The 21,098-nt window shown below is 36.5% G+C and overlaps 1 protein-coding gene across 5 annotated transcripts in view; it reads right to left on the bottom strand.

Annotated features, from left to right (window-relative positions):
- The window catches only part of sox5 (SRY-box transcription factor 5), a 291,386-nt gene that overhangs the window by 250,954 nt on the left and 19,334 nt on the right, over positions 1-21,098 (bottom strand). For 3 of the 5 annotated variants that reach the window (XM_065268644.2, XM_065268643.2, XM_065268646.2), the window contains one exon: positions 3,525-3,586. The exons of the other annotated variants lie outside the window; for them this stretch is intronic. The gene's annotated coding sequence lies outside the window, so the exon portion shown is untranslated. The remainder of the gene's footprint in view (positions 1-3,524; positions 3,587-21,098) is intronic. 5 annotated transcript variants of the gene reach the window in all.

Raw genomic sequence — 21,098 nt, forward strand, 5'->3', positions numbered from 1 at the left:
GCATTAAAACTGTTATGTGTTGGGGTCCATTAAAGTCCATTAAAATCAGAAAAATCCTGGAAGGTTTTCCTCAAAAAAAAAACAATTTCTTCTCGACTGAACAAAGAAAGACATCAACATTTGGATGAGTAAATTATCTGGATTTTTTTTAAGAAAATGGACTAATCCTTTAAAGAACCTTTAACATGCACAACTGTGTTCCACAAAAGGTTCTTTGTAGTGGATAAAGGTTCTACAAACTAGAATAACATAAGAAAGAAATGTTTTTTTTTAAGAAACTTTGACTAAAATATTTTTGAAGAGTAGCTTAGATTTTCTCCTTCAGAGTCCATTCAGTCTAAATGTAAAGAAAGTAAGTGACATTACACTGTCAGAAATAAAGGTACAAAAGTTTTTACCGGGACAGTACCCTTTAAAAAGGTCCTAATATGTACTACATAGGTACAATATGCATGTTTGAGGTACTAAAATGCACCCTTCAGGTACAAAGGTATTGAATGGGTACCGTCCCAGTGACCTCTTTTTACCATATTTGAGTATGTGGTGTACCAATACCAATTTGAGGAATCATTCAAATCTGTTCACCAACATTCACATTCCTATGAGCATTAAGCAAAAGTGATGCTTTGTTACTTATTGTAAGCAAAAAACTGTATGCATGTTCGTGCAGCTCAACTTATAAAAGCTTGCAGCCGACAACGGCAAGGCCATGTGTTCAACAACACACAGTCGGATCCCACATGCTGCACTGTACAGTTAGGTTGTTTTTGATCAAATTGTATTTTTGTGTTTATCTCCTCCACCTGTTCAGCCGTCAATTCAGATGTCGTTGATCACAGTGATAGGCTGACAGAACTCTTAACACTTAAAAATAGCGTCTGTGTGGCAAGCTAGACGAAATCGAAGCTGTGCCCGTCCTCATGTATACACTTATCTTCACTGTCAAGATCTTTACCCACATACATATTTCACTTCCTCTGTCTTTTACAACATTGTCGTCCCTGGCTCTCTCTATCAATCTCTTGTACCAACTTAATTTGCTTTCTCTCGCTCACGCCCTCCCCACCTCTGCTTCTCTTTTTCTCTCTTGATCTTCTCACTATCTCTATTCTTCCTCTTCTCTCACTCTCCGTCGCTCAAGCATAACACATTTGTTCCTACTCTCAGGTTTTTCTGTGCTCTGTTACCTGTGTGTTGGTGTTTAGGACTTTCCGTGAGTTGACAGCCGTTAAGTGCTGTGTGTGCGATCCTGCAGTCCGGATTGGATTTTACCATCTCTCTTTCTGTCATACAGACATTTACCTAGCTATAGAGTATAATGATGAAGATGAATCATTGACTTATTCATTGAAGTTTATCATATGAAGCCAATTCCTACTACAGACTTGCCCTACGCAAAACCTTACCCCTAAAAACATTGCTTTTATTAGAAACTAGGCATTTATTCAACTACTTTTGATTCTGTGTCATTCTGAAACTGAAACTTTCTAGTTTATTAATCTGTCTATAAACAATAGATACATATTTGTCACAGGATGTCAGTTTTGTCTTTTTTATCCAAAGTGACAAATAAAGAGCTCAGATGCGAAACCCTCTAAGTTTTCTTGTAAAGTAGCATTTTTTTGTCAGGCTCTTATGAATTAATGAAAATGTTATTAGTCAGTAACGGAAATGCCTTATTTTCACAAATTTCACTTTAGTCATTTCATTTAACAAATGTGACTGTCTTTCATTGCAAACCCCTCTAAGTGCATGCACAAATCTCCACAGTCCTTTCTGAATAAAGGTAGAAAGCTAAAAAATGTGATCAATGTCCTAATATATTCAGTAAACCTCCTTTAACTTGGTAAATAAAAAACTTGAACCTGGAAGTATGTGTGCCGTCTTTAACTCTTTCCCCGCCATTGACGAGATATCTCGTCAATTAAGAGAAAACGCTTCCCCGCCAATGACGAGATTTTCCGTCTTTCCGCAATACCGCTATTATCCACCAGGTGGCGCCCTTCCGCAACTTTTTAAAACCGGAAGTATTGTCCTATGGCAAGCTGCTGCATGTCCGTGTCTGTTTTAAAAATCGCTCTGAATGGGATCTCTATGAAAAGTCCGTCACAAATATGGAATTATTTTTGCTTTTTGCTCAAAATATGGTGTTTTTGCAAAAACCTACCCATATTCAAAAGCTGATTGCAAAAGAACCACTAAAGGTAGGATGAAACGGTTTTTTTTTGTTTGAAAGCAGAGGGTCTGTTCTTTCATTTGGTATATTGTATGTTTATTTATTTAAAGAAGAACATTTTCTGGAAGGCATTAAACTTTGGTGAAAATCATGAAAAACGCTGGCGCTGGCTGGCAACTTTTTTTAAAAACGCTGGCGGTGAAAGAGTTAATAAAATTTTTAGTGTAGTTAGTTAGTGTTGGGTTTAACTAGTTACAAAGTAATTCGTTACTGTAATTTAATTACGTTTTCCCTCAAAAAAGTAAAGTAAGGGATTACTTTTTTTGTCTTGTAATATAATTACAGTTACTTCTGATGTAACTAAACACTGTTGTTTTACAATATACATCATTTTCTACAGTCTATACATAATCGATTTAACATCAACATTTAAAGTCTAACGTTATCCCCAAAATAAGTTTTGTCAAATCTAACTAGCCTCTTTGTGTGCATGCAGCTATGTTAACCAACACGCTGAAAATGGAATGAGAACATCAGAAACTCGTGAAAACAACAATCACACACAAAAACACTGGAATGCTGCGTTCTGTTTTCTACAGGAAGTTTTTACAATGCCGGTTATTGTGCAGAAATTAAGCAGCAGATGTTGTGTTTAATATCATAATGAGATAAAAGCTTCCAAATGACCCATTTTTAGGAACAGTAAAAAAATTGAATCGACATTCCTGGCCTTACATAACCAAAGGTTGAAAGTATATCTCTGCCGCATATTCACAGACACAATAGGTAGTCTGTCCGCAGAGGTAAGTGTGCTGAAGTGAACTTACAGAGTCAGGTCAAACGTCACCTAATCATAAAACAAAATAAGACACCAAAGCAAAATTTGCACAAATTTAAAGCAATTTAAAGTACTACCAAATGTCTATCCATTCTTTACATACCTGGCCCTGTCACATGGGACTCTTGCACCGTGGGATTGTTCGCAACTGCATCAGGATTTGTCTACATTTTGGGTCAAAATTCTTCTAGTTTAAAACCTTAAATCATCTCATTTGTGTGGACAGTCGACTAAATAATTCATTAATAAAAATCTAAAAATGCAAAAACATTTCTGTGGGGGTAAGATGTAGGATTGGATGATGGAAAATATAATAATCTAAATATATCTGCATTAGCATTTAACAAAGTCCCCACCATGCCAGAAAACCGAAATGTTTAAATACAGTATGGAATAAACCTTCGCTTGTTTGCTTGTGGTGTCTGAACATAAATCAAACTACAACAGCTCCTTCAAAAATAGCCAACATACATGCAGTCTATGGTTGTGACCTGTGGTGGGTCCTTTTACCTGCTGGGATGCCCCGCCCCCTCTGTCTGAGTCCCTTTATATAGTCTCCGGCTCTTCAGCCCCTGATGGAGAAAAGAACAGAAAGACGGCGTCTCTGATCAATACCAGCGCCTCCTCTTTGTGCCCAAAATCAAAACCTTTCGAGGTGAATTTTTCTTTTTTGAAAGACGCCATGACGTCAATAGCTTTAGGTAACTGACTCTTAATGTGTTGATGAATGCTTGAAAGAATCAAGAAGAAGAGGTTTTCACCGGGTCTATTTTATAGATTTCTTTTCTTTTAATTGTGTGTGACTCTCCGAGACCAAAATGCTATTTAGACCAAACCAGGTATGCAGACTGACCACTTTATGGGTTCACACCGTTAGATAAATAGTTGGACAACACAAAGATCTGCTGTCGGTCACAGATACAGTACAAGTTTGTGTGTCAATTTAATAAATTGGGTCATTTTGCCAAATGTGTTGCATTATATGTGTTAAGCATTAGGAAAATAACTTTTGTCTTGAACGCGATAACAGGACCCCCTCACAAAGTTGCTTAGGGCCCCCAGAAGGCCAGGATCGGCTCTGAGCATATAAAAACAATGTCTTGATGCCTACAAAAATGCATTTGAGGTCCTGGACCACATAACCAGTCTTTAGTATGGGTATATTTATAGCAAAATGCAAAAATATATTGCATGGGTCAAAATTATTGATTGATTTTTTTATGCCAAAAATCATTAGGATATCAAGTAAAAATCTAGTTCCACGAAGATATTTAGTATATTTCCTAGTACCATAAATATATTAAACCTTTTATTATTACTGTAAGTGGATGCAATGCTAAGGACTTAATTTTGGCAACTTGGCTTTTTCTTAATATTTGAATTTTTTGCATCCTCAGACTCCAGATTTTCAAATCGTTGCATGTCGGCCAAATATTGTCCTATCCCAACAAATATTATGTATAAATCTCAATTTCAAAGAACTGACCCATATGACTGGTTTTGTGGTCAAGGGTTACATTTAGCAGACACTATATTATTTAAAAGACTAAGGAAATGATCACTGCGAAATCTAAAGATGTTTGAACCTGGGGCTTGATCCTATAACCATGCAGTCACCATCCTAGGTTTCAACCATTAGGCCACATGATCAAAAAAGGCCAATAAATGCTTCAGATTTCCATACTGAACTCACCCTTTCCGATTGCTTTATTTGATCTGGCACATGGGCAGGTGTCTCTTGTATTTACCACTGGGGAATAAAGGCAGGACAAGAACAAATATTTCGGCACTACAGAAACCCACAGTCCCCTCCTCTTACTGAGACTCATTTTAATTCCACCTCAGCGTGGTAACAAACACTCATTAAAGCAGATGAATTCCACAAGAGGATTATGCTCCATATTAGATAATGAAAGAGTGAATGAGAGAAAGAAAGAGTATAATCACGTAAAGAGATAGATGGTGTGCATTTGATCCTGGGAAACAGACAGCTAATCCAGGTGTAACACATGTAGAGGGAGGACATAGTGTAAGTGTGATATTGGGAACAGCTGGCTATGGTTTGATCTCTTTGTCTTCACTGACATTGGAAAAACAACAACACTGACCCATAAAACAGGAAGTCGGGTGCCAATTTCGTTATTGACACGCTGCATTTAGAAATGCGTGTATGAGAAGCCATATTTGTGTTGGGCTGTTAATGCGGTGGCGGTTGTGGCACATCTGGGCTATTTTCTGCATTCGTGAAGAAAAGTGAACACAGTTCCCTTAGGTCCCTGTGAGATCACTTCCAAAAGTGACGCCTGTTTCATCACAGGTTAAATGTGTCTGATGCTACAAAACTGAGGTGTAAGTTTCGATTCAATCTGGTGTGGTCGTTAACACAACAATGTTTGGAAAGAGTTGTTTGTTGGTTGTTGAGGAGAGCTAAAGCTTGAAAACGCAAAGCATGAAAAGTTTTGCTTTACACTTACGACAAAATGGTGATACAATGCAGAAAAGAATTATGTGAGTTTAAAAAGTGCTCATAGTTTTCTCTTGTCCAAGTGCACACATTTAGGCAGACAAAATGTAAAAAAATCAGTGTAGCGGGCACAGAAAATAGGTCAATTAGTTTTTGCTTAATGCCATTTTCTGATTAAATAACGTTGTGAATAACACTGTGAAAGCTATTTGAGCTTATACACTGTCAGTAAAGAACGGTCAAGATAAAATTACCTTTAATAAACAAATTTTTCTCCTGTAGTTTTTATGTAAAAAACTAGATATTTAACAAAATGTCAGACCTAATTCTGAGACTATGGGTGGTGTCCCGGACAGGATTTTCCTATTCCTAGACTAAAATGCATCTTTGAGCTGCCTTACTTTAAAAACATCTTGACCTGATATATTTTAACATATCAGTGGCATTGTTTTGTCTAAAGGCGCACACCAGTATTTATTTTTGTAAGGTTTGTTTGTAAAATCTGCCTTATGTCCTAATATAAGGCCTAGTCCTGGATTAATCTAAACCCTGTCCGTGAAACCGCCCATACTTATATTTTAAGACTTATGAATTATTCATGCAAAAATTTAAATTCTCTCAATAATCTTTTTATGTAATGCAATGAGTATTAATGCACTTGAATCATATGAATACTGGCTTTTTGGATAGTTTACATTGTGAGTCCTTTCCTTCCTATCTCTTTTAGGGGTGTGACTCCTTTGATTTTTTCTACTCATATTTGATTTGATCGTCAAAACGTGTGCTATATATCAATGCAAGGCAAGATTGGAAGGGAAGGGTTAATAAATAATAGAGAGTACACATGAGCTAAAAAGTTTTTAATTGGCAGAGCGATATTTAAAAAAAACACATACAATGTCAAGACCCCGCCTCTTTAAACCCCGCCCACCTCAGCAGAAAAAACAATGCACTCAAAGTAATCAAATAAATCAAACGAAGACCTTCTGTCTCTTGTCAGGCCCCATTCACGGATGAGTGAGGGAATGCACAAACCAGGCAGAAATAATCAAATCATGAGCAAGGCCTATCCAGTAAAAATGCAAAGTTTCCTGTCACATAAGTTTAGCTTTGCATCACGTCTTCAGAATTCATCGTTTGAAAGCGAGTCTAAATCCTGCTTTGCTTTTATAAATTATACTATACTACACTATCATACCCTAGAAGAATAAGTTCTGAATTATGTTTTAAGTAAGTATCAACTTAAACTTTGTCTCTCAAAATATACAGTATAGTAAACGTAGAGAACTGATCATTATTGTGAATACTAGGGCTGTGTATCGGCAAGAATCTCATGATACAATACATATCACAATACATGGCCTGGTACTAGGCTTGCTAGACTGGATGGAAGCAAGAATTTTGGATGGGCAGCCATAACACTCAAGGTAAAATATATAAAACAGATTTGAAGGTTTTACTTTATTTATAGTTTCTCTAACATAAAATTCATAATTTATCTGCTGTGTCTTATCAATGTCAGCAAACGCAGAGGGAATAAAAGGCTATGGGATACTTTTTCTTAAGATATTTTGCAGAGTACCAACTGCCCCCAACCAGATTATAAAGGTTTTGTCAACATTGCACAACACTGTAAAAAAATGCAGCATGAAGTTAAAAAAACTTGGTTTTGCAAGTCAATTCAACTTAATATTTTAACAGGTTTTGACATGTGAATAGTTGACATAACTTAAAAAGTTTAACAACTTCAACTATTTTTTAAAGTAGCATAAAAATATATGTTGATTAGTAGAGCTGGGTATCGATTCAGATGTTCCAGATCGATTCAATTTCGATTCACAAGCTATGGAATTGATTCTCCTTTCGATTCCAATTCTCGGATCCATTTTTATGCTCGATTCTCGATTTGACTCAATGAAGATTTAATACAAATACTATATTTATAAAAAAAGAACAGTGAACATAAGTTTACAAGGGTAATAAATCAAAAGAAATTAATAGTCACAAACCTGTATATTAAACTCTTTTATTTTAGGCACACATGGGTACATTAAAGGAATAGTCCATTTTCTTAAAAGAAAAATCCAGATAATTTACTCACCACCATGTCTTCCAAAATGTTGATGTCTTTCTTTGTTCACTCGAGAAGAAATTTTGTTTTTTGAGGAAAACATTGCAGGATTTTTCTCATTTTAATGGACTTTAATGGACACAAACACTTAAAGGAATATTCCATTTTCTTAAAAGAAAAATCCAGATAATTTACTCACCACAATGTCATCCAAAATGTTGATGTCTTTCTTTGTTCAGTCGAGATGAAATTATGTTTTTTGAGGAAAACATTGCAGGATTTTTCTCATTTTAATGGACTTTAATAGACACCAACAATTAACACTTAATTCAACACTTAACAGTTTTTTTCAACGGAGTTTCAAAGGACTCTAAATGATCCCAAACGAGGCATAAGGGTCTTATCTAGCGAAACGACTGTCATTTTTGAAAAGAAAAATAACAAATATACACTTTTAAAGCACAACTTTTCGTTTAGGTCCGGTCCAGCGCGACCTAACGTAAATGCGTAGTGACGTAGCGAGGTCACGTGTTACATATATAAAACGCACATTTGCGGACCATTGTAAACAATAAACTGACACAAAGACATTAATTAGTATCAGTTGACATACAACAACGTAGGAACGGTCCTCTTTTACCACATTTGTAAACACTGGGGCGGAGTTTCGCGTTCGTCCTCTGTGACCTCTTGACGTGATGACGTATTGCGTCGGGTCACGCTAGCGCATGACGACCAAATCTAAACGAGAAGTTGTGTTTTTAAAGTGGATATGTGTTATTTTTATTGTCAAAAATGACAATCGTTTTGCTAGATAAGACCCTTATGCCTCGTTTGGGATCGTTTAGAGTCCTTTGAAACTCCGTTGAAAAAACTGTTAAGTGTTGAGTTGAGTGTTAAGTGGTGGTGTCCATTAAAGTCCATTAAAATGAGAAAAATCCTGCAATGTTTTCCTCAAAAAACATAATTTCTTCTCGACTGATCAAAGAAAGACATCAACATTTTGGATGATATTGTGGTGAGTAAATTTTATGGATTTTTCTTTTAAGAAAATGGAATATTCCTTTAACACTTAAATCAACACGTAACAGTTTTTTTTCAACGGAGTTTCAAAGGACTCTAGACGATCCCAAACGAGGCATAAGGGTCTTATCTTGCGAAACGATTTTCATTTTTGACAAGAAAAATAACAAATATACACTTTTAAACCACAATTTCTCATCTAGATCAAGTCCTGAAAACATCAACGTGACCCCACGCAATACGTCATGACGTCAAGAGGTCACAGAGGACGAACGCGAAACTCCGCCCCAGTGTTTACAAGTGTGTTGAAAGAGGACCGTTCCGACGTTGTTGTATGTGGAATGATACTAATTAATGTCTTTGTGTCAGTTTATTGTTTACAATGGTCCGCAAATGTGCATTTTATGTATGTAACATGTGACCTCCCTACGTCACTACGCATTTACGATAGGTCGCGCAGGATCATATCTAGACGAGAAGTTGTGCTTTAAAAGTGTATATTTGTTATTTTTCTTGTCAAAAATGAAAATCACTTCGCTAGATAAGACCCTTATGCCTCGTTTGGGAACGTTTAGAGTCCTTTGAAACTCCGTTGAAAAAAAACTGTTAGTGTTAAGTGTTAAGTGTTGGTGTCCATTAAAATGAGAAAAATCCTGCAGTGTTTTCCTCAAAAAACATAATTTCTTCTCGACTGAACAAAGAAAGACATCAACATTTTGGATGACATGGTGGTGAGTAAATTATCTGGATTTTTCTTTTAAGAAAATGGACTATTCCTTTAAAACAGAACCCATCTCTAATTTTCAAATGCATACAATTATGTTAAATACAATACAATTTTGATGCAAGATGAAAAATGTATGCTGAAAAAAGTCATTCCTTGATCAAACAGGATCAGGTTATTTTATTTTTTTTTAAATCAATTCGTGGCCTTTGAGAATCGATTTTGAATCGACCAGGTTTAAAAAACGATTAATCGAAAAATCTATTTTTTTGCCCAGCCCTATTGATTAGACACAAATGCTGCATTTTTTACAGTGTGCGCATTGCGCAGCTGTTACAATACTGTGTATTTACTGTATAACCATCTTATATAACTTACATCTACTATATATCATGCTACAACCAAACATGTGCATTCTAATTTTAATAAACAGAACTACATCAAAACAAACATTGAAAGCTGCTGGAGACTTGCCATTGGCTGGTTTTTTTGAACAAATAATGAGGTGAGTCTAATAAAGGATTAGGGGCTTTTTTGGAGATGTTTGGGTGGAATTTTTTGGGTGGGCAAAAATAAATTCTGGGGGGGGCAATTCCCCCTATAGCCCCCCTGTAGACCCGGCCTTGGTTGTGAAGCAATATGTTGCGATACTTTGCAATACTGTAAAGCAAGGCAAGATATTGGGCTCCTTCCTATTTTAGGAATATAATAGAATAGAATTTTGTCATTGAGAACACACCACCACATGCAAACCTAAAAAGTACTTCCTGTCACTGTTTAAAGGTCCCGTTCTTTCTGTGTTTTTGAAGCTTTGATTGCGTTTACAGTGCACAATATAACATGTGTTCATGTTTGACATGTAAAAAAAGCAGTATTTTTCACACAATTGACTTATCTGTATACCGCTGTTGTCACTGTCCTCAAAATGGGCTGATGTCTTCCTTGTTCGTATTGAGTTCTGATTGTGTAACAGTTTAGCTTGCCATTAGCTTAGCTGGCGACTGACGTACTCCTGTGGGCGGAGTTAAGTCAAAAACTGTTCTACTGACGTCATTAAAGCAGGAAGTAGAGGGCTGTAGTCCAAACCGGCCCTTCACTGGCTTTGAAAGGCGAATTTGGTAAAAAAAAAATTATCATTTTACAGGTATTATTTATGTTATTATAGCAACATTACACACTAACTAGGGTTTAAAAAATGGGATCAGAAAGAATGTGACCTTTAAGATCAGGGATAAAAATTGCTATCTAGTGTTCAGCATTAAGGGTGTGACGATTTCGATTAGGGCTGCACGATTTAGAGAAAAAATCTAATTGCGCTTTTTCCAATCAAAATTGCGATTTAAAGTGCGATTCATTGGTATATAATAAAAAAGCTACATCCAGGTTTGTTGTGGTGGTTTTAATAGCACCAAAGAAAGATGCTGTGCTACGGTTTATTTAAAACCTCTTAAACATTGTACCAAGTTGTCTGCAGGACTTTGCTCTTCTGCAGACAAACTTTTTTTTTTATCTAAGAACATTAATACAATTTAACAAAAATTTATTGAAAGTTTTATTTAAAATAACATAGGCCAATGTATTTTGGCTGTCACTACAACAATGCTTCTGACAAGCAAATGTTTAGTTTTTTTCTTTTAATCATAAGACTATACTCATCTTGTTTTACTTTTCAGGCATCTGTAATAAATGTAAATATATTAGTTATTAGAATCTATGATTTAACAAGCGAAAAATACAAATAAAACACTGCACAGTCCTTACTGTACGTTTTTAAATGTGGAGCTGCAGAAGCTTGTTCAGTTAAGAGTAAGGAGTTATTTTAATTTTTGGTGTGGAATAAACATTTCTGACACAGAAAGCACCAGGTTACTGTCTGTCACTTTAAGACACGAGACAGCTTTAAAACTGCTCTGCTTTAATGTACTGATAAACATCCAGCTGTTTATGTTCACTTAGACAAGAAAGAAAACTTAAGTTTAGTGATCACGCGTGTGCTGACTGCTCTCTGTGTGCGCGCTTTATGAACCCTCGTGCCTGTAAATATTCAAAGCGGTGCAGATGTGCGCGTGCAAGAAACTATAATGTACCTCTTTCGTCGGCTGTGTTCCGGGCTTTAATGAAACCTGCTTATAGTCTGATGAGGCGCTTGTCATTGTTTGCGATGCATGACGAGAAACGGACGTATATACACACCTTTCTTTAAGTCCAACATTACACAAAAGGGAAATGTTTTCGCGCATTTCTGTCCTTTCATTTGCCGGTTAATGAGTTATAATGGATTTTTAAAATGACTGAATCCAAAATCTGCCAACTTCATGACATTCTGCGTGTTGCAGTTAATTCCATTTGTATGCATTTCGCGATTCTGTCCGTGTTTTCCGCATCGCGGAAATCATATGGCCGTACACTTTGTTGAGGAGTTGAACTGCTGCTCGCTCATGTTTTCCTAATGGTGTTATCTGACGTGTAGTCAGCACCTCAGTGTTAATGCCCTCTATTGGTTTAAACTGCATCAAACGTAAAATGCGCATGAAGCGAACTGTCAAAAACTGCGTTCTAGATGATTGTTATATTTGATAGTTTTGAATCTAAATAATCGCAGCTCTTGCGATTCGAAAATCGTATCCATTCACATCGCGATTTCGGTTTAAAAGTGATTAATCGTGCAGCCCTAATTTCGATTTTAAATCGAAATCGATCGAAATTAAGTCACAACCTCGAACTTCGAATTAAAAAATGGGATCGTCAAAGCTGCCACACCCCCATGTCACGTCCAGTCGGCTTGCCAAGCGGGGAAAAACCTCTCAGATATTTATATTTCCTTGAAATGCATATCATAAACAGGATTACTACCTAATGATCTGCCTTCGGACAGAGCGCAGCTCTCTGCACGTGCGTGAGAATGAGGCGCCAAGATGCAGCAGGTTATATTTTAAACAAAAGGGATAGTTTGCCTCAGCACTCATGAAACGCATAAAACTGAACAAATACGTAATGATTACTACTTAAGTTTATGTTTAGACTTCGGACAGATGCGAGAGCGCGTGCCGTGCACGTGAGACAGAGAGAAGCGCAGCTGCTTATGACCCGCTGGTTTTATTTCAGATGCTAGTCCAAGACTCCCGCATTAAGTCCATATGCGTGCAAGAAGGAATCCTCTCTACAAGTTCTCTCGGGTATAGTGAAGCCCAAAATCCCCCATGCGAGGAAAAGCATGCAATGTGTATGTTAATGTATAATAATAATAATAATAATAAATATTAATGGCATAGCATTTTTTTTCTTTTTTTAAAAGTAAAAATCGAGAATTGAATCGAATCGTGACCTTAGAATCGAAAATGTAATCGAATCGAGGATTTGAAGAATCATGACACCCCTATTCAGCATGTAAACTCCAAATGAAACAACTGCCATAAATCTTGTTAGATTTTAATTTTAAAAGTGTCAATATTTTTTTTTTTAGATCCGATACCGCGTTGCCAAACAAACAATCACGATACTCACATGTGTCAATATTTTCTTACACCCCTTGTGATTTTTTTGTCTAACAAAAAGAAATGTTTGATGAGACTTGGGTGCACAAAACTGAGCAGAGTGAGATTATTACCGAACCTAAGCAAAACTCTCCATCTTGTTCTTCATCCAAACTCACTGACTTCTAGGAGAAGCAATTGCGATATTAATTTGACAAAACTCCCAAAACAGCGCCTTGTTAAGACAAAACAAGCTTTTCCAGATTTTCCCAGTCAATCTCCGTCATCTCATTCCAATTAGCATTAAACACACAGTTCTCAAGTAAGACATCGTCTACACACGCTCGCTTACACAACAGACCACGCTATAACATCAACATATGCGTCCGAATCCAGACAAATGTCGCTTAAAAAAAAACTCCGGATGAAAGATACGCTGTCAAGACGCGGAGAAAGCGAGAGAAGTAGCGAGCACGCTGAGAAAATGTAGCAGTAACTAATTGTTATCATTACGTGTGTTTGAAAAGTGTTTTCAAACAAGTAATCAAAGTCTGCCACTGTAATTAGCAGACACAGCAGCGACTGCGTTTCCCTCCACTGTTCTTTCAAACTGAAAGGCATTAGATATATCAGATCCTTTTCCCCAACGGAACAAAAACCTGCGCACGCCGTGCATTTCCAGGGAAAGACAGCTTGACTGAAAACAAACTGACACAAACCATTTGAAGCAGAAAAGAAACACAACAACCTGTCAAGAGCAAAATGCCTCTAATTTTTCTGTCATCTGCCAGCAGTTTAACAAGAGAGGAGCGTTTCTACCCCCTCAATTTTTCCCCCGGCCATTTACACACACTGAGAACCAAACAAGAGAATGGGTGGAGAAGAAAAACGCTCGTTTTCTTTCTCTCTCTCTTTCTTTCTTTCCTATCCCCTATATTTTTCACTTTTCTTTCTATTCAACTCATCCCTTTCATTCTTAACATTTATGCCCATCGGCTCACCACGGCGCTGTCAGTTTTTGGAGTGTGGAGTTTGTGTGTGTGTTGATTCTCTTTACCATAAATATTGATTCAGATTCGTTCAGAATCAATTGATTCACTCAACATTGCTGGGCAGCAGGTGGTGACTAAACTCTAAAAAATGCTGAGTTTAATATCATAAAAAGGGATGCAATTTAAAATATGCTGGACGAAGGCAGTGTTAATATTTCGATATTGTGTATTTCCAATTCCTTTGGCTTTTGTATTTTTCCCTATATCTACTTTTTTATTGTCATTTTCATTTATTTTTTTCAGATTTTCTTACCACAGTCTTACTGTAATACTGTTACTGTCAATGTAATTCTATGGGCAAACAATAATAAAAAAAAATATGCTGGATGGTTTTAACCCAAAATGCCAAGTTGTTTTAGGGTCAAATATAAATATTTTCTGGGTTTGTCCATTTTTGACCCAACGCTGGATATCTTTTTCAGTATAATGAGCAAATGAACTTAATCACTGTTCAAAACACAGCCTAAATGTTTTACTTTTTTTTTACTTTACACTGGTAAAATTACTGCTTGCCTTTTTTAAAAATTTTGTATAATCAATTTGGCATTATAAGTCAACTTTCTATTATTTATCTTGACTAGTGATGAGTAGCTGTAACTTATAAAATGTGAAAAATGTAAAAGTTAAAGGTGGGATGAATGATCTCTGAAAGCCAATGTTAACATTTGAAATCACCTAAACAAACACGCCCCTACCCAATAGAATCTGGACCTTCTTTTGATAGACCCGCCCCACACATATGCAACCCAGGCAACGATGTCAGTTAGTAGACACACCCCTTACTGCTGATTGGCTACAAGTGTGTTTTGGTAGTCAGACTGACTCCCTTTTTCAAAGTGTTTTTCAAAAATCATGCACTCCGCCTTTAAGCACACTGTAAAAAATCCAATTAATGAAATGTTGGACGGGCAAAAATATATAAGTTAAACCAATTTTTTTGTTTGAGCTAGTTGAGAAGACATATTATTTTAAGTCTAGATAAATCTGTGTTAAAAACATTAAATGAATGGTTATTTTCAAATCCAGTCAACATTCAGAATGGATTAAGACAAATCAGGTAAATATGTGGAGTTATGACAGCTATGTTTCCTGACAGCAAAATGCTCATAATATTACTGTTATTTGGTCACAAAATGTAATTGTAAGAGTTTTTCAGGCGTAAATGTATGTGCTTAAAGTTTAAATATGCGGTCGGTTATTAAAGATAGCGTCTATTTAAAAGTGTGCTCGGACACTTTCGGACGGAGATTAGCTCCATATGAGCTCCAGAAAATCACCGGCGCTTAAGCGCTCACACCCCGCCCAGCGCAGCCTCGCCTCGGCAAGCGCATCAGAAATCGACTGCTGACTCTGATATCTCTGTGGCGTTTAAACGTGATTTAATTCATTTTAATTTCTCATACTTAACAATGAAAGGGTTATGTTTTAAATCATATTTTAGGATTGCACTTAATTGATATCGCTGTTGAGTGATGTTTCATATCTTTTACTTTATAACCGGACTGCATGCGAATTTGATCAGAGCTGAAGGAGCGGGTGGAGAAATAGTCCCAATATCATAACAATGTTCCCGTGTGTGTACCCGTGTGTGCGCGCGCGACCCGCTCGCGCGCGTGTGTGTATGTACCGTATCTGCGTGAGTTTTTAATTTAAAATGTCTTAACTCGGAAGGATCTGGATCACAGGTCATTTCATCTGAGATCAATCCGCACCTAACAGCAGGAATCACTCACTGTTTTACACAAGGACACAAGTCATCAGCCGTTTCCTAACGTTCACGTCAGGTAAGTGTTTGTAAATAAATGTTAATTTTAGACTATATTAATTGGCAAAGATGCAAATACTCTACGTTTTTGTAAAGATATAAGTTATATAAAGGTGTGTTATGTTATGTGTCCGAGTTAAAGTGGAGCTATTTTAGTTAAGATTACCGGACAGGGTTTATTACTCCGTCTTAATTATAATTGGGACATTTTTACAAACAAACCTTATAAAATACAATACTGGCGTGCATTTTGAGACAAAAAAATAGCACTCATATGTTAAGAGATGTCAGTATTTTAGTCAGTGATAAGCCCTGTCCGAGAAAACCGCCCAATAGTGTTTAATTCATTTACGTGTGATGTCTGAGGGAAATTTGGCAATTTTAGGGTATAAAGTCTTTCACCGTCAAGCTTTATTATATTAAACATCTATGTATGTGTGTGTGTATTTATATTCCTCTGTTTATCAACCCAGAGCGGTGATGATGTGGAGAGAGGCAGACCAGAGGGATGCATGGCGAAAGAAGTTAAATGGCCCTGGAGATGTTCTGACTGACGTTGGAGTGCTTTTTGGACTGTTTGTGCCTTCTATTAACCTCTCAACGCGCACTAGCTCGCGGACGGAAGGACGTCAGTTTTTTTTAATGCTGCTAACAATATATATATATAGCCTACTGTGTACAAACAACAATAATAATAACACTACTATACATCGTTTAAAAGGTCTAAGGGTTTAGCATCAGTGTATGGTGTCCGTTTTGAGATTAAATTGCTCTAGTATCATAAATATAGTATTTTATTACAGAAGTCCAGATAACAACATGCATAATATAAACTGACTCCTTACCTTTGTGCTGGTATAAGGAACGCGAATCGAATCCAGTCTGGTTCAGATGTGTGAATAACCCATAAAAACTCTCCAACAAAGTACATCCAATGACCACTGTTGTCCACAAATGCGTATAATCCGTGAAATATGGATATATTTTCCATTGTTTACATCAGATTTCAGATGCACGTCTTGTAATAGATTATAATATACAATCTGAGGACTATTTACATCGTAACACTTGTATATGAGAGCACACTCGCGTTCAAAACCAGCGCTCAAACATGATTGTACAAGTAGGCGGGAGTATAATACATAATATTCAAACAGCGCTGTCTAATATCGTGACGTCATCTGACTCGCGCGTTCCTCCAATGACTTCATGGAAAATATTGATAGACAGAACGTGTAGCCAATTAGAACACGAATTCAACGATCTTTGTGTGAAGCTTTATTTCCTGGTGTGGATACGGCATTTTATACGCTTATATAAGGATAAACAATAAAAAGAACGAACGTGTATGCATGTAAACAAAAGACTTTTATTTTGTGGCTGACTGGCACTTAGAAAAGGCACTAGTCTTACAAAAACTCTTGCAAGAACCTCATTTTTGGGTCTATTGACTTCAAACGTGAAATATAACTTCTTTAGACTTGTGGCTTTGGCCTCATTGCATTTCTAGGTTTCACACATATATTTATCATTAAGATTTTTAGTGTTAAAAAAGATGTTATGCAAAAAAATGTTTATTACAATGTACTTCAGCCTCTCTAACTTTTTTTTTTAATCTTAAAATAATTTTGAAACATGGAAAACGAAGCTCAAAGTGTCTTCTATCTAATGATACCACGGTTATGCTTATACTATAAATGGTTTAGTAAAAACAGCCCTTTTAGTGAAAGTAGGTATTTTCATGGTTTCGGGCCAGAATGGTGAATAAAGCTTTTGTTTTTATGTGACTGAAGTTAATTATTTGTTAACAACACCAGCATAAATTATTTGATAAATAATTTTAAAAAGTTTATTAAAAATTTCCAAATAATAAATATTAATTTAAGTAACACATAAAACATTGAGTAAATACTTAAATTTTAATTGACAGAGTCTTTACTGTAAGTTTTTAAAGATTCAACTGATTAAAACATTTTAGTTGAATGAACTATAAAGCTAGTTAAGCAAACATACGTTTTTAAATTTGAGTCAAGTTTGGGCCAACTAAAAAACATTAATCCAGGTAACACTTTGGAGTCAGAAATTGAGTGAACGTAAAATTTCTGTGGAACTAGTTACTAAAAAATTATTCATTGAGCCAACAATTTATTTTTTACAGTGAAATTTCAACTTTATTTTAAAGGTGCATTGTGTAACGTTTAGGATGACACAATCTCTTGACAGAAATGCAATGTAATATAGAAAATATATATTTTCAGTGGTGTATAAAGATCTTACATAATAAACCGTTTGGTTTTAATTACCTTAGAATGAGCCATTTTTGTCTACCATATTTTCCGTACTATAAGTTGCACTTTTTTCATAGTTTGACAGGTCCTGAAACTTGAGTTCAGGTGCGACTTATACATCAAAATTATTTAATATGAACCAAGAGAAACCATTACCTTCTACAGCCGCGAGAGTCTGCTCTATTGTGCTCCTGTATTTATGTAATTTAATGGATTCAGTGATGTGGAATGACTTTGGGACCTTTTTAAACTTATTGATTTGGCTTATCGTGTTAATTTAGCATATTCAGCATCTCAGGTATGTACTTTATGCTATTGTTTATGGTTTAAATAAATGTTAATGTTACTTTAACATGTAAGGACACCTATTCAGCCTGCTGTTCTGTGCTATTGTTTAGTTGAATAAATTGCCTTTCCAGATTAAATTTGGCTTGGATTTTGTGAAATCATTTTCTAAAACGCAACGTATAGTCCAGTGTGACTTATATATGTTTTTTCCTATTCAAAACGCATTTTTAACTGATGCTACTTATACTCTGGAGCGACTTATAGTACAGAAAATACGGTACATACACTGTGGGTCTCCTTATAGGAAAATGGTTAAAATGCTTAAATGGTTAACCTTCATTTATGAATTTATGTCATCCTAACATCCTTACACATGCAAGATCCTTGTTCACAAACATGACACCTTGTCTGCTTTTGAAAAACATGTTCAGATGTGTGTAGTAAATTTACAAAAAGATGTCATGTTCAGTCCTGCTCCAGTTTCGTTCAGACTAAAAACACCACGTAATTTAGTTAAGAAGGTACACAGTAATATCAGAAAAAAAAAATGGTCACACTGTGTACCCCAGCTGTCACTGGGGCTGTACCCTTTTAAAAAGTACAACTTTGCACGTATAGAGTTCACATTAGTAGCTCACATGTACACACTGTTGCCAAATATATACGTATCTGTACCTAATAAGACACATATTACGTCCATTTTAAAGGGTACTGCCCCAGTGACCAACAGTGTACTCCAATGATATTATTCCCAGCCCACACTCGAGTTGCTTGTGCTGTATAAATCAGTGCATGAAAACACTGATAGGTTCACAAACGAAGCATCACTGCTGAGTAGCTGTACGTCCGTGTGTGTGAGCTTGGACGTGAGGCAGGGTAGACAGTGTTTATGTTCAGAGGCACAGTAACACTAATGCGAAAGTATTCTGACTGCACTGGAGACAGTGTTTATGTTAAAGCCTGTTGTTCGTCTTTCTAAAGCGCATTACACTGACTGCTGCTGTCAGCCTGTGTTACTTTGCCTCTTTAGTGGCCTAGGCAATTGGCCCTGACAGCCAACTGGGGCAGATGAAATATTTAACTTTACACTGTTAAAGGCACAAGTCTGCTTTTGTAGCTGTTTGTAACATTGGTTATGCTGAAGACACAATGGGGAGTGTAAGTTTCATGTGTGTGTTCCTTTGCTTTCCCAGTCATAGAGTTATTAAAGGAATAGCCCCCCCAGCCCCCCCCCTTAAAAAAATTACAAATTTACCTTCATGTCATTACAAACTTGTACCCTGTTTGAGTTTATTTTGTGGACCACAAAAGATGTTCTGCAGAAATTTTTTGCTGATCTTTTGCATACTGAGTGACTGGGGCTGTCAAAGTACCAAAAAGGACAAAAGGCATCACAGTACACTCTCGGGTACAAAACTGTACCCATCGCTAGAGTAGTACCCTAAGGTTCCATTTTGTACCTTTACAGGTATACAAAACGTAATAGAGTGTTGTACTTTTTTGGGTACATTACTGGACTTTAAGAGTCTATTGTGTACCGTTTTGTACCCTTCAAATTTAACTGTTACAAAATTGTTCCTTAAGGTACAAAATAGGTCCTTAGGGGACAATACTGTACCCAAAAAGGTGCAACACTTCAATGTGTTGTATACCCATAAAGGTACAAAAATCTACTTTTGAGTGTACTCAGCGACAGAAAAGGTAAAGTTTTGTAGCTTTTTTTACCTTTTATTTAGTTTTCTGAGGTCCTATGATCGTTTTGTGTGAGGAATGAAAATAAAAGTCCCAATTTTCAACAATCCTTGCTTAAACTTTTTTTGGTAATGTAGGACTCATTTTTGGGTAAACTTAAACATCATCCCCAAATTCACAAATGACTCACTTCACTTTTCTAATCTAAATGAGAAAAAAAAATAACTGCAAAAAATAAGGGGGTTGCACACAAAATATTAGTACCTTAAATGTGCATACTGGTACTTCAAAGACACACTCAAAGGTACATATCTGTACCTAAATGTTACATATTAGGGGCAGGGGTTTTCCAACTGTGGGTCAGGACCATAGACTGTAAAAAAAGATGGGCATAGTGTCCATGACATCACCCAAAGGTTTCTGAAGATCATTTTTACACCAATAGTAGGCGGTGCCTGCCGTCACCATCTTGGCATCGCTCGCGGGTAACCGAAAATGGATAATGAGACGGGACGTGGGTGAAGCTGAGGTGGCTGGTTTCTGAAACCACGCGCACCTAGTTCGACTCTAGTGACAGCAGTGGCAGTTCACCCATCAATCAAGTGGCCACGCCCTTAATTATGCAGAACTTTAAGTCTTAATATAATTTAAACTAATGGGTTACAAAAAAAAAAATCACCCCCCCTCACAGTTGTCATGAAAGGCAAAACGAGCTATATAGACCAAAATATTTCTTGTACCAGGCTATAAACATTATTTTCTAGGGGTGTGCATTGGCACTGCCCTCACAATTCGATTCAATTACGATTCATCAGGTAAAGATTCAATTCGATTCTACGATGCATCAGAATTCTCAGCCTCAGCCATCTTGATTGTTGTTGGTATGCCCCCGGAAGTAATTGAAACTTCACAACTTTATTGTCCACTCGAGGCCAGAAAATAAACAGTGACATAATCGATTATGGCACTTTGCTGCATCGATGCTTAATCTTGCATGCGCGCACTGCGATGCATCGCCTAATCAATTATTTTTAACACGCCTTTTATTTTTTTGCTGTAAAGTTGGGCATTTTAACATGGGGTTCTATGGGATTGACTCCCATTTTGGAGCCAGCTTCTAGTGGCAAGTCAATGAATTGCAGTTTCAATCACTTCCGTATTGGCTTCATATGAGGGGCTGTTTACACTTGGTATTAAGATGTATTTTCATCGATCGGATCACAAGTGGACGAGAGAGAGACATT

This window comes from Paramisgurnus dabryanus, chromosome 1 (genome assembly GCF_030506205.2).
Source record: "Paramisgurnus dabryanus chromosome 1, PD_genome_1.1, whole genome shotgun sequence".
NCBI classification, from domain to species: Eukaryota; Metazoa; Chordata; class Actinopteri; order Cypriniformes; family Cobitidae; genus Paramisgurnus; species Paramisgurnus dabryanus.